Source organism: Equus quagga, chromosome 7, assembly GCF_021613505.1.
Source record: "Equus quagga isolate Etosha38 chromosome 7, UCLA_HA_Equagga_1.0, whole genome shotgun sequence".
NCBI classification, from domain to species: Eukaryota; Metazoa; Chordata; class Mammalia; order Perissodactyla; family Equidae; genus Equus; species Equus quagga.
The window spans coordinates 7528436-7543971 of record NC_060273.1 but is presented as its reverse complement, the minus strand read 5'-3'; positions in this window follow the sequence as shown (position 1 = coordinate 7543971).

The following is a 15536-nucleotide window of genomic DNA, read 5'->3' as shown; positions in this document are numbered from 1 at the left end:
GATGTTCGCTCAGGTGCCAATCTTTGAGAAAAAAACAAAAAAGAAAGAATACCAGGAGCTTACGTCCTGGTAAATAAAGACAGATGATATATAAGTAAACATGTAAACAAACAAGATCATTCTAGGTAGATCATATGGTATTTCTACTTTTATTTTTTTGAAAAGTCTCCGTACTGTTTTCCATAGTGGCTGCACCAGTTTGCACTCCCACCAGCAGTGTGCCAGCGTTCCCTTTTCTCCACATCCTCTCCAGCACTTGTTATTTCTTGTCTTGTTAATTATAAGCCATTTTGACGAGTGTGAGGTGATATCTCAGTGTAGTTTTGATTTGCATTTCCCTAATGATTAGTGATGTGGAACATCTTTTCATGTGCCTGTTGGCCATCTGTATATCTTCTTTGGAAAAATGTCTGTTCATATCCTCTACCCATTTTTTGATTGGGTTGTTCATTTTTTTGCTGTTGAGTTGTAAGAGTTCTTTATGTATTTTGGAAATTAACTCCTTTTCAGATACAATGTGATCCAGCTATTCCACTACTGGGTATTTATCCAAAGAATGTGAAATCAATAACATAAAAAGATTTATGCACCCCTATGTGCATTGCAGCATTATTCACAATAGCCAAGATGTGGAAACAACCCAAGTGCCCTTCTATGGATGAATAGATAAAGAAGATGTGATATATATACTGTGGAATACTACTCAGCCTTAAAAAAGACAAAATCATGCCATTTGCAACAACATGGATGGACCTTGAGGGTATTATGCTAAGTGAAATAAGCCAGACAAAGAAAGACAAACAGTGTATGATTTCACTCCTATGTGGAAGAGAAACAAACACATGGAGAAAGAGAACAGATTAGGGAAGTGGGTTGGGGGAGGGTAAAAAGCATAGAGAGGCACATATGTATGGTGACAGATAAAAACTAGACTTGGTTGTGAACACGATGCAGTCTATACAGAAACTGAAATACAGTGATGTACACCTGAAATTTACACAGTGTTATAAGCCAATATGACCTCAAAATAATAATTAAAAATAGAGATAATTGGGGCTGGCTCTGTGGCCTAGTGGTTAAGTTCAGCACACTCTGCTTAGGCGTCCTGGGTTCATAGATTCAGTTCCTGGGCACGGACCTACACCATTTGTTGGCAACCATGCTGTGGTGGTGACCCACATACAAAATAGAGGAAGATTGGCGCAGATGTTAGCTCAGGGTGAATCTTCCTCAGCAAAAATAATAATAATAATAATAATTGTAGGTAGTGATAAAGTATGAAGAAAATTACATGAAACAGCTGATATGTTGAATATACTCCTTTTATCCCTTTTTTTGTTGTTCATATCATATCATGAACAATTCCCCAAGTTTTAAAAAGGTCTCGGAAGCATTCTTCTGAATGGCTGCACAATATTTCTTCCTTGGGAGAACAGTCTACTTTATCGAAGCATTCCCCTCCACACACTGTAGGATGTTGATCAGCATCCCTGGCTTCTACCCCCCAGGTGCCAGTAGCACTGCCCCCTACACCAGTTATAACCAAAAATGTCTCCAGATTTTGTCCCCTGGCAGGGGGGGCAAAATCACATTGACTTTAAATTGACAAATTAAAGGCTTCCAGTAGGGACATGGGTCTGAGTGTGGCCGCTGGACCAGCAGCATCAGCACCACCTGGGAGCTTGATAGAAATGCAAATTCTCAGGCTCCTCTCCAGAACGTGAAATCAGTCTCCAGGGTGGGGCCAGGCAATGGGTGTTTTAACAAGCCCTCGGGGCTTCTGATGCACGCTCCTGTTAACAGGGGGCTGAGGATGAAGGCTTTAGAAGTCAAAAGAGTGTTTGAGCATGGGTGGCATCCTGCAATGTGTGGTTGTGATTGCATCATGAGGATGTTTTCGCCTCCGGCTGAGCCAGGGCTGGTGTGGGTGATTAGTGCAAATTAGCTGAGTTCAGGTGTCCTTTTGACTTAAGTACCACCTTTCAACTCAGGATTACCAAACACCACTTATTTTCACCCGAGGGAGGCTCTGGGAGGCTCCAGGGCCAGAGAGAAAGTTAAGAATAGAAAGCAAATGGGTCACATGACTCTAGGCTCTAACCACCACCGTTGTGTTTCACCACCGCCTATAAAGCTTGGTTCTTTACATAAAGAGCATTTTGGTCTTTTCAGAAACTGAAGAACCACAAAATGCAAGACCAAGCCAAGATGGTCACGAGCGGCTACCTCTCGCTCTTGTTACCGTGTTGTACCTCCAGCTACCATGAATTCAGTTCAGAAATATGGGTTTAAGAGTTTTCTCCCATGGTTCCTAAATGGGGGCTTACCCTTGCCCATGGCTGGAAAAGATCCTCTGGTGCAGTGGTTCTCAGCCGGCACAGCACTGCCCCATCCCAGAGGGCATTTGTAAGGGGGGTGCAGGTTGGGTTGTCACAATGACTAGAACCTCTGGCATTTCGTGGGTTAGCGCCATGATTGTCAAACATCCTGCAGAGTGCTCGTGAGAATATAAAGTGGTACAATCACTTTGAAAAATAATCCGAGAGTTTCTTTTAAAATTACACATCCAGGGGCCAGCCCGGTGGCACAGCAGTTAAGTTCACGTGCTCCACTTCCATGGCCCGGGGTTTGCCAGTTCGGATCCCAGGCACAGACCTATGCACCACTTATCAAACCACAGTGCTGTGGCAGGCATCCCACATATAAAATAGAGGAAGATGGGCACAGATGTTAGCTCAGGGCCAATCTTCCTCAGCAAAAAAAGAGAAGGATTGGTGGTGGATGTTAGCTCAGGCTAATCTTCCTCAAAAAAATAAGTAAAAAATAAAAAATGATAAAATAAAATAAAATTCAACATCCACTTAGGATAAGACTCAGCCATTCCCCTCTTAGGTATTTACCAAAGAGAAAAGAAAGCATATGTCCATACTTATGCAAGAATGTTCATATCAGCTCTACCTGTAATAGTCCAAAACTGGAAGCAACCCGAATGTCTATCAACAAACGAAAGGATAAACAGACTGTGGTACGTCCATACAGTGGACCACTGCACAGAAGTAAGGAGGAATGAACTTTTGGTTGGTACACAATACAACATGGGTGAATCTCAAAATAATTATGCTGAGTGAAAGAAGCCAGAGAAAAGTGTATGTGCTTATGATTCATTCCCTTTACATAAAATTATAGAAAATGCAAACTAGTCTATAGGCACAGGAAACAGATCAAAGGTTACCTGGATGTGGGAGAGGGCAAGGTGGGAAGAGAAGGGGGATTATAAAGGTGATTCCATTGTGCTCTCCTTTGGGAAAGGAAGTAGTTTGGGGGATAGTTATATTAATTAACTCTCCATGGGGCAGCTCACAACCTGGCAGCTGGCTTCCTTCAGCAGAAAGAGAGAGAGAGAGAAAGGGAGCCCAAGGCAGAAGCCACAGGGTTTTATAACTTACTCTTTTTATTTTTTTAGCCCTGAGCTAACATCCACTGCCAATCCCCCTTTTCTCGCTGAGGAAGACTGGCCCTGAGCTAACATCTGTGCCCATCTTCCTCTACTTTATATGTGGGATGCCTACCACAGCATGGCTTGATGAGTGGTGCATAGGTCTGTGCCCGGGATCCAAACCAGCAAACCCCAGGCCACTGAAGCGGAGCAAGCGAACTTAACCACTGCCCCACCAGGCCAGCCCCTTTATAAGCTACTCTTGAATGTGACATCCATCACTTCTCCCGAATTGAATTCATCTGAAGCAAGACAGTAAATCTAACCCACACTAAAGGGAAGGGAATTACACAAAGGCATGAATACCTACCAAGAGGCGTGAATCTTTGGGACCCCTGCAAAGGCTGTCCACCACTAGTAGCCGATGCAGACAGGAATACGAGAATGCAAACATGTGCAGGGTCCCCAGCTCTGCCCAAACGAGGACACGTTCATCAAGAACTGGCAGATCAGAACCATTCACAAGGACATTTTCTTTCCTTCTTAAAAAACTGGCACCATGGCTCCCGCCCCAGAGGTCCTACGAGGGGATGGTGCCCATCCAGTTGGCAGTGTGTCTGTGGTTGCTCCCAGCCGCTGCAGCAACAGCCCATTGGAAGAGATCAGGAGAGGCCTGGAAGGGCGGTGGGTAGGATGAAAGATGCGAGAGGTGGTACCCTGGATTCCCCAAACTGGTTATTTTCTGGAAACATCCATGGATAGGTTGTAGCAGTCAGGATAGGTCATGCTGCTGCAAATGAGCAAACGGCAATGACAAGAAGATCTACTGGCTGGACACCACAGAAGTTTATTTCTTGCTCAGGCAAAGCCTGCTCCGGGTCCAGGCGAGTCTCCGGGGCTGCCGTCCTCCACGGATGACGCACGGTGACTCAGGGATCCAGGCGGCCTCAGTCTGGGGACTCCACCCTCTCAATGCCAGGCCTCCTCCACAAAGGGGAAGATGAAGCCTGGAAAATCTTGCAGAGGCTTTTTGCTCCCTCAGAAAGGAAGTGACACATCACTTCTGATCACATTCCATTGGTCAGCTGCCATGTGACCCTAACCCAAGGGGACTGGAAAGGATGTCTCCACGTACCCAAGAACAAAGGAGAACTGGATACTGTTACGTTAACAATGTGATATGTTAATAATGATTTTTTTTCTTTCTTTTTTTTTCTGAGGAAGATTAGCCCTGAGCCAACATCTGCTGCCAATCCTCCTCTTTTTGCTAAGGAAGACTGGCCCTGAGCTAATATCTGTGCCCATCTTCCTCTACTTTATATGTGGGATGCCTACCACAGCATGGCATGCCAAGTAGTGCCATGTCCACACCTGGGATCTGAACGGGTGAACCCCGGGCTGCCGAAGCCACCAGGTCGGTCCAAATAATGATGTTTTAACAGAAGGTCCCTCCGCCACACATACCATTTCACATGTCTTAATATTTATGGTAAGTCTTTTGTGTGTGTTAACTCATTTGATGCTGACAATTCCCCAGTGAAGTTGGTATTTTTATTCCTATTTTAAAGACGACGAATTGAGGCCCCAAGAGGTTCCTGAGACCTGTGTTTACCCACAAAACATTTCTGACACCAAACGTGTGGAGGTTTTACCCACACCAACCAATTCTCCAACTCTGAACAAACAATTCAAGCCTGACTCTAATAACCTGGAATTTTCTTTTTTTTTCCTCCCCCGTAGCAGCTAGTTGTATATCCTAGTTGTGGGTCATTCTAGTTCTTCTGTGTGGGACACCGCCACAGCAGGGCTTGATGAGCAGTGAATAGGTCTGCACCCAGGATCCAAATGGGTGAACCCTGGACCGCCAAAGCAGAGTGCACGAACTTAACCACTACGCCATGGGGCTGGCCTCCTACCTGGGATTATTGTCAGACCCCACACGTTAAGGGCTCGGTCCCACAAGACTGCCCCACTTCAGGCGCCAACCCCTAGTCCAGGCCTCCCGTACCTCTGACTGACCAGCTGTAAATGGGGGGTTCCCATGACCCCCTGCTCAAGTTCCATAATTCACTAGAAGGGCTCCCAGAACTCAGGAAAACGGTTTCCTTACTATTACCAGTTTATTATAAAGGATGCAACTCAGCCCCGCTCCAACCCGTCCTGGAGGCCGGTGGTTGGGGCTAAAAATTCTAACCCTCCCATCACTTGGTCTTTCTGGTGACCAGCTCCATCCTGAGGCTACCCGGGGGCCCCACCCTAAGCCACCTCATTAGCATAAATTAGCATAATAAATTAGCATAAATGTAGGTGTGATGAGGAGGAGCTGGTTATGAATAATGGAAGACACTCCTGTCACTCAGGAAATTCCAAGGGTTTTAGGAGCTCTATGCCAGGAACCTGAGATGAAGACCAAATATACTTCTTCTTATGTGACAGAGGTTAAACAACTCCTCCAAGGTCACGTGGCCGTCGTGCTGGCGGTCCTCTGACCACCGCCAGATCCACTCTACGCCTTCTCCTCTCTGCTCTCAGCCCCACGAGGCGGACCCGTGCGGCCCGCGTCAACAGAGGGCAGTGCCCTCTCGTATCTGATAGTCTCAGCCAATGGGGAGCCCAAGAAGGAGAGCAGAGGGAGGAAGGGACAGAAGTTGGGGTCCTTACTCCCCCAGCTCCCTACCCGTGGGGTCGCAGCAGGTTGGTCTGTGCCGGGACCCAAGAACTCTCCATGGGGCTGCCCAGTCTGAGTTCTGGTGGCCGCTCTTTCTCCTCAGCCTTTGCAACACGGATGTGGTGACTCAGCTGTCATTGGCCTTAGAGTGTGACATGAGCCCTTGGACTGCACTCTCCTCAAATCACCCAGTCTGAGAGGCCATCTCTTTGGCGCGGGGCCCCCAGACGAGAAGTGGTGGTGCCTGGACCGGGCTAGCCATGATGGAGAGGATCGAGGATGCTGGAGAGAGGGGAATGGACTCGGACTACATCTGGTGGTATCCACCGGATTGTTACTTCTCGTGCCTTAAATCTCTATGCGTTTTCCCTCCTCCTTCACTTTGAGAGCTTACGGTACCCAGCAGTGGGCCCTCAGGAGAGAAGATGGGTTGGGAGAAGAGCGATATCCTGTTCACCCTGGGAGGCGTCCTGGAAAGGGTCTCCGTGCTGGACACCATCTACAGCCTGAATAACTTTAGGAAAATCCGGATGCCTTTGGGCTTCAGTCTAGGAACCGTGGGAACCTCAAGGGGTCTTCAACAGGCAGTGACCTGAGCTGATTTTAAAAGTCTTCTCTCCCCCAGCTACCGCATAGAGCACAGTTTGGGGTGGGCTGCCTGTAGAAATGGACCTGTTAGGAGCCACTGTAGCATTCCAAGTACTTTATATAAACATTCTCTTTTACTCCTCAAAGCAACCCTCTGAAATGGGGATTATTATCTTCATTTTGAACATAAGGTTCTGAGATCAGAGAGGTTGAGTGATGTACCCAAGGTCACTCAGCAGTTACCTGTAAGGTTGCAGATAAAATACAACAAAACGTGTCAAGAAACATACTTATATAGTACTAAAAATTTATTCATTTTTGTCCTGAAATTCAAATTTAACTGGGAGACCTATATTTCTATTTGCTCAATCTGGCAACCCTAGTTACTGACCAAACCAGGATGGAGTCTGAGGTCTGGCCCCAAAGTCCTGGTGCTTTCCCCAAACTGCCCCGACTGTAGGGCAAGGATTTGCTCTGGTTCATTTTCATATCCCCGCTCACCGCCTCGCTGGGCTTGCCAACAGACAGAGTCCCCAGCAAATGTTTGTTGAGTGACTACACAGGAGGATGTGCAACGTCAGAGGATTCTGGGGCCTTTCGGAACTACCAAGAATTCTAGCAGAGCACGTCTGGTATAGCGGGTAAAAGCGAGGATTCAGATAGCAACTCCCTGGGTTCAGATCCTGCAACCATCACTGACCTACTGGCTGTGTGAGTTTGGGCAAGTCACGGGAACCCTCTGTGCCTCAGTTTCCTCATCTGCAAAATGGGGGTGATAATTACAGCGCTAATAATAGCACATCCCTCACGGGTCTATTTCGAGGATTGAATGAGTAAAGCTGAGCTACGCCGTGCTTCAGAGAGAGTAAGAGCTCAGGGGATGTGGGCCATGACTGGGGGTCAAGAGGAAGATAAGGAAGCGACGGAAATGCCCCGAACCGTCCTCACACTGCCCGGAACATACAGAGAATTCGCTGACATCCCCAGGGGGGGCGCGGAGAGCCCTGCTCCCAGTAGGGGGTGCACTAAATATTGATTTGATAACTAAATGAGCCCAAGAGGACTTTCTATAGAAATAACCAAAAACTGGGCCAGCCCGGTGGTGCAGCGGTTAAGTGCCCACGTTCATGTTCAGCAGCCCGGGGTTCGCCAGTTCGGATCCCGGGTGCACACATGGCACCACTTGGCACGCCATGCTGTGGTAGGCGTCCCACATATAAAGTAGAGGGAGATGGGCACGGATGTTAGCTCAGGGTCAGTCTTCCTCAGCAAAAAGAAGAGGATTGGCAGCAGATGTTAGCTCAGGGCTAATCTTCCTCAAAAAAAAAAGAAAACCCAAAAAACTAAAAGAAAAACAGAATCCCACAAAAACAAGAACTATATCCAAAGGAAATAATTGGAGGAGCGACTCCGGAATGTGCCAGTGAGTCAAGCATCGATGACTGAAAAGATCGTATTTTGAGATGAATGTTTGATGGCTCAGAAAAAGAAAAAGGGTTTAGGGGTGGCAAGCACAACAAATACTGTCATTAAAACAAAATTGGCACCGGGCTTCAATTCCAGAGGTTACGAAACAGCCCGGCTGAGGTCATTCGTGCCTAATTATTGTGCCTAATAATCACCTTGACTAATTAGAGCCAAGGTTTTGGAGCATGCTTCTATTCCCAGAGATGGAGTCAGCAGCGACCCGGAATAAATCATTTTGCTCTATTTATGTCTTGGATCATCCACGTGGAAGCACCCTCGGCCGCCCCCTCAGGGAAATTCCAAAGCCTTCATTAATTAATATTTGGAAAACAGGATAGCTTGTATTTGTCAGGCCTATAGAAACATGACATCAGTATGTTTTGGACGTTGGGTTCATTTATTTAATTACTCAGCTCTGCTCCAGGTGCACTTAATATTTATTATTTATCATAAAGTATTAATAATGATCATACTGAGATGGGATCTGAAGGCGCAATAGCGAACGAGACAGGTGGGCCCCTGTCCTCATAAAGCTTATAGTCTAGCAATGGAGACAGATGGTAAGTCAAGCATCAAACAAAATAATTGCAAACTGTGAAGTACTCTGAGGAAAACAATAGAACTCTGCCCTAGATAGCTGCAGGAGGCCCCTCCTTTTGATAGATGATCATGGAGGGCTTTTCGGAGGAGATGAAGCCCCAGCCGAGACGCGAACAATGGCAAGAAACAGCCAGGTAGAGCCGGTGCCCTGCGTGCATGGAAGGCACGCCAGGAAGCAAAACCGAGTGGGCAAGAATACTAAGTGGTCGTGACAAGCACAGGCCTTCTGGGTTTGAATCCTGCTCTGCCGCTGACTTGCCGTATGATCTCAAGTTATTTGCCGTTCTTCCGTGCCTCAGTCTCTCCGTCTGTAAAACGGGGATAATAACAATACTAGTTTCGGGGTGCTGTCATGAGGAATCGGTGAGTTGATGCTGGTGAAGCACTGAAAGCTGTGACGGGCAGGGGTCACGCATCACGCACGGAAGGATCCCAGAGGCTGTGGATGCTGCCGACCCACGTCCGCTCGCTCACCTGAGCTCACCTGCAGCTGCGGGCGAGACGGTTTCCGGTCCTCTCAGCGCCGCCCGCCTCCGCACCTGCAGTTCTCCTCTTCTCCGCCTGGGGCGCTCTCGGGCTCAACCGCGCAGGCTTACACTGGAAATGTGGGGCGAGACCCAGCACCGAGGGCCGCCCTTAATCAGTGAGGATAGAAGCTGGTGGATAAAGGCCCCAGGCTCTCCGCCCTCCCTTGGGGCCACCCTGACCTGCACCCCACATGATCTCTCGGGGAGCCCCAGTGAAACTGAGCCCCAGCTGTCCCCGATGTGACCTGCTCCTGAACACACCCTTTATGGGTTCTCCTCCACCCGCTGCCTCACTTCGGTCCCCCTCACAGCTTTCTGGAATCCCGGCCCGGGGCTGGGATGAGGCAAGCATGGGTCTAGAGAGTAAAATTTAAGGAGGCACTTCAATGAGGAAGAAACAAACAAAAGTGGGGGGTGGGGCGGGTGGGCACAAAGGGTGAAGGGTTGCACCTACAACACGACTGACAGACAATAATGTACGACTGAAATTTCACGAGATTGTAACCTATCATTAACTCAATAAAACCTTTAAAAAAAAAAAAAGAAAAAGAAACAAACAAACAAGAGTGATCCATGCCTAGGATGGAATAGTATTCAGCCATGAAAAGGGATGGCGTTCTGATACCCGCTCCAATGTGGATGAACCTCAAAAACATGACCATCAGTGAAAGAAGCCAGATTCAAAAGGTCACAAATAGCATGCTTCCATTTCCGTGAAACGTCCAGCAGAGGCAAATCCACACACATAGAAAGCGGACTCATGGTTGTCAGGAGCCAAGGAGACGGGGGCCATGGGGAGTGACTGCTTAGTGGGTACAGGGCTTCCTTTCCAGGTGCTGAAAGCGTCTTGGAACTAGACAGAGGTGACGGCTGCACAACATTGCAAATGGACTAAACAAAGTCACTGACTTGTTCGCTTCATAATGGTTCGTGTAAAGTTCATGTTACGTAAATTTCACCGCGATAAGAAAATATATTAAACACACAAACTGAGCGGCTTCCTCTCCACGGCCCTGGGGCTGGGGATCCCCGTCCGGGAATGCTGTGTGGGAGTCGTCACCTTGCATGTCCTCCCGGGAGGGGACGTCTGTTCAGTCCTGAAAACCGTGTGCCCCTTACTTCCTACACCACAAGAAGGGGAATTCCTATTTGCTGACTGAGGCCCTACTGTGAGCCAGACACTTCATAGGAACCCTCCCTATCGATCCTCTTGGCCCTCTCTTGCCTCATCCATTGAGTTTTTCTTCACTGTGCTTGTCAGCAACTGATGTCACATTGTACATATTTGTTCAGTGTTGTTTTTTCCCTCTAGAATGTAAGCTTAGGGGGGCAGGAACATTGTCTTGTTGACCGTATCCTCGTGCTGATGAGGTGAAGGAACCTTGCAAGACAGGCATTAGCATCTCAGTGACAGCGGGGGAATTCGAGCTCAGCGATTTGCCCAGGTCCCACGGTTAGTAAGGAGCAGCGACTGAGTTTGAACTCAGGGCCCCGGGGCGGGGGGCACAGCCCGTGCTGTGGGGAGATCTCCTTCAGCAGATTCCTAGCTCCTGCTGGGACGAGTTAGGAGTCTGAAAACTGAAGGGACAAGCGGATGACTCATCTCTGAGGCTCAGGGAAGGGGATCCTGACCCAGAGCTGAGTCATCACGGCCGCCTCCCTCTGTGCTGACTCGCTCATACTTCCATTTCTTGGCCTCCCCGAGCGCTGGGGTGAGGCCAGGGGCTCAACATAGGCCGGGGCTCCTTTCTCATCTCAGCTCTGCCCTCTTGGCTGGGACGGTCTGACCCAGATGAAACCACAGATGTGGGTCCGAGCCAGCAGTCTCCAGAGAGCCATGCAGATCCGGACACAAGAATCCAAGGCTGTTGCTATGTCTGAAGGAACGCTCGCGGGCTTGAGACTACAAAGAGCCCTCCTATTAGCTTTTCTTCGGTGGATGGCACCAGCAGCAACCCTGTGCATACCTGACTTACTGATCACATAAATTAAATCTTTTTTGTTCTTGTTGTTTTGGTGAGGAATACTGGCCCTGAACTAACATCTGTTGCCAATCCCCCTCTTTTTGCTTGAGGAAGATTATTGCTGAGCTAACATCTGTGCCAGTCTTCCTCTGTTTTATGTGGGATGCAACCATAGCGTGGCTTGACAAGCAGTGCACAGGTCCACACCTGGGATCTGAACCTGCAAACCCCGGGCCACTGAAGTGGAGCACTCAAACTTAACCACTACACCACTGGGCCAGCCCCATAAATCTAATTTTTAAAAAGAACACAAGCCTTAACATCAGAAACATCAGATGGGTTTGAAGCCCAGCTCTGCCACTTATTAGCTGTGTGACCTTGGGCAGGCTACCTGACCACTCTGTTCTTCAATTTCCTCGTATGGAAAATGAGGTAATAATATTATCTGCTTCCAAGGGTTGGCAAGAGGATGGAACAGAACATTTTGAGTGGGAGGCGGAAGGAGGAAAACATGCTCTAAGGGCATAAAGACAATGGAGTGTTGAGGACTGAACCCCATGGCAGAGACGGCAGTGGGGTGGGGTTGGAGGTAAACAAGTTCTGGGTGTGGGCCCGAGGCTGGCCAGTGAGTCAAGGGCTGAGGCTGGACAAGTGGCTTAACCTCTGGCAGCGTCTCGTTCTCCAACTGTACAAAATTGGGGATTGGATCATGCTAGAGCCTGCTCTGTCCCACACAGAATTAGAACATGATGCCTCACACAGAATGAGAATATTTCACAAAAGGAAGAATGTTAATTGACATCTGGTTGCGGATTTGAGGGTGGGGGATATTAAAATTATTACCTTTGTAATACATGAATATATTTTTATCCTGAAAGATTCTAACAATCTAAACCCATGTAGGGCAAAATACGAAATCCCCCTTCATCAGCTTCCGCCATCAACAGTTTGGAGCACATGCTTACAATTTCTTTCCTTTGCATTTATGTAGATAAGTTGCACAGGGCTAATAGCTAACACTAACTGGGCACTTAGGACATGGCAGGCACTGCTCCAAGCAATTTACATAGATGACTTTATTTAGCCTTCACAACCAACACGAGGCAAATTCTATTATTATCTCTTTATAGAGGAGGAAACTCAGCCCCAGAGAGGTGAAGTAACTTCCCCAAAGTCACACAGCTTTGGAGAGGAGGAGTTGGCATTCAAACCCAGGCAGCCTGGCCGCAGGGTCTATGTAAATAACCATTGCGTTCTATGGTCTCTCAAATTTTTTTTTTTCCATAAATTAGATCAAACCTTATGCATCTTTTGCATCTTGGTTTTTGCATTTGATATATTTTAGAGAGGATCCCATGTCAGTTCATACAGGCCTACTTCTCTCACGCTAATGATGGCACAGTCCTGAGTGGTATATCACAGCACAAAGATGCCATAATTTATTTGTCCATTCCTTGCTGATAGACTGTTAGGGTATTTCCACTCTTTGATTTTTACAAACAGTCCTTTGACCATCATGATTTGTACATGTCTGTGCACTCGTAGCTATTTCTAGGGCTTTCTGGAAGTGAGGATTTAAATCTTTGAGAAATATTGTTAGATTGCCTTCCCAAAATGATGCCCCGGTTTACACCCCATCATCAGTGTAGGAGCACCCCATCCTGACACTCTTACCAACACTGATGGATATAGCCTTCGTTTATTGCCACTGGATGGGGGAGGTGAGACTGTTATATCTCATTGGATGTTTTACTTTGCATTTCCCAGGTTACCTGTGAGCTCAAGCATCTTTTCAAATTTTTTTTTATTGAGGTCACATTGGTTTATAACATTGTATACATTTCAGGTGTACATCGTTATATTTCAACTTCCACGTAGACTATATCGTGTTCACCACCAAAAGTCTAGTTTCCATCCATCACTGTACACATGTGCCCCTTTACCCCTTTTACCCTCCCTCCGCCCACCTTCCGCTCTGGTAACCACTAATCTGTTCTCCTTATCTATGTGTTTGTTTGTTTATCTTCCACACAGGAGTGAGATCATATGCTATTTGCCTTTCTCCATCTGACTTGTTTCACTTAACATAATACCGTCAAGGTCCATCCATGTTGCCACAAGTGGCAAGATTTCATCTTTTTATGGCTGAATAGTATTCCATTGTGTATATATACCACATCTTTATTCATTCATCTGTTGATGGACACATGTATTTTCCGCATCTTGGCTGTTGTGAGTAATGCTACAGTGAACACAGGGGTGCATACATCTTTTCTAATTAGTGTTTTTGTGTTCTTTCAATAAACGTCCAGAAGTGGACTAGCTGGATCATATGGTATTTGTATTTTTAATTCTTTGAGAACTCTCCATACTGCTTTCCATAGTGGCTGCAGCAGTTTGCGCTCCCCCCAGCAGTGTGTGAGAGCTCCCTTTTTCCACATCCTCTCTAACACTTGTTATTTCTTGTCTTTTTACAAATAGCCATTCTGACAGATGTGACGTGATATCTCACTGTGGTTTTGATTTCCATTTCCCTAATAATTAGGGATGTTGAACATCTTTTCATGTGCCCGTTGGCCATCTGTATATCTTCTTCGGAAAAATATCTCTTCAGATCCTTTGCCTCTTTTTTAATCAGGTTTGTTTTTTTGCTGTTGAGTTGTATGAGTTCTTTATATATTTTAGATATTAACCCCTTATCAGATATATGATTTGCAAATATCTTCTCCCAATAGGTAGGTTCTCTTCTCATTTTGTTGATTGCTTCCTTTGCTGTGCAGAAGCTTTTTAGTTTGATGTAGTCCCATTTGTTTACTCTTCAAAGTTTATGATGACCATTTCTATGCCATCTTCCATGAATGGCCTGTTAGAGTGTCTTAGGGCTGTGGATGTCTAGTCTTTCTTTCTCAGTGCACCCCAACTCCACCCTGTGGTGGCCAAATGTTTTGCGGCTCTCCGAATCCTCCCCCTTTCCTGTGCTAACAGTTCTTGTGTCCTTTTCACCAGGCTCCTGTGTAGTCAGATTCACAGCCTTGACCTAAAGGGAGACAACAGGGACACTCCATTCCCCTGGCCTTGGTTACCGGTCCAGGGCAGAGCTCAGGAACCAAGAAGGGCCAGCTAGAGACAACAAGCTCCATTCCTAGACTTGTTTTCAAGCTATTGGACAGAGAAATTCTGTCCTCTTCTGCATTTGGTTCAGTGACACGGGGAACCTGATGTTGCCAGGGACCCCCAAGAGGAGCCAGAAAATGAAGACAGCACAGAGAAGGCAAAGCTGAGGAAGGCAGAGATTCTGAATCTGGATGGTATTATCACCTGAGCCCCTGGATCCAGCCTCATCTGAAATCAAACTACCCCTGAACTTGTTGGTTGCATAAGGGAATACATTTCTTTGTTTTAATTATTATTATTGTTGTTGTTGTTGTTGTTACTGAACAGCGTAGATGGAGATTGTTGGGTTTTTGGCTTTTTCTTCTTTTCGTTTCCCACCTTGCCTGAGTCCTAATTGATCCACATGCCCAGAAGGAAACAGGTTCACATTCAGTGGAACTCTCAAGCCTGAAGGCACATGGATATGCTTCTAGACCTGCCCAGAAGTCAAGTGTGATTTTTTTTTTAATGCTAAGCCAAACGGAAGGAATGAGCCCCCACTGTTTTGGAGGGAGGCAAAGTAGGCAGAGAAAAGACAATGCCCGACTTAGCAGATCCTTAGAGACTTGATTTAAAAAAAAAAAAAAAAGGAGCTTTTGTGATCTGAGCTAACAGCATGGGTGGCAGGAACAAACAGACCTTCCCTTTGCTTTTTGTTTGACTCAGGTTTTCTGCAATGGAGGGCTGGGGGTGGGGGGTTGGTGATAAGTGGGCTGGTGGCTCTCCTTTGTGGAAAAAAACCACAGCTGTCACCAAGAGCGGTTTTCACACATTCTGTGAGCAATTGTCTTTGAATTCAGATTTTTCTTCCAAATGAAAAGGAGTGCTCTCGAGATTAGTCAGAGGTCCCCAGGCTGGGAGAGAGGAGGCTGCTAACCGGTGATAATGCCGGCGTTCCCCCAGAACAAGAGAGTGGGGAGGGCGGAAGTGGAGTGGAAAGAGCTGGGGTTCCCAGTTTCAAACTCCAACCCCCCCACTTACTAGCTGCTCCAGTTGCAGCACGAAGTCCCCCCAAACTTAGTCCTGTAGGACAACCACTGACTACGCTTACCAATGCTGTGGGTCGGGGATTCATGCAGGGCACATCAGCGGTGACGGCTTGTCTCAGCTCTTCCTTATCTGAGGCCTCAGCT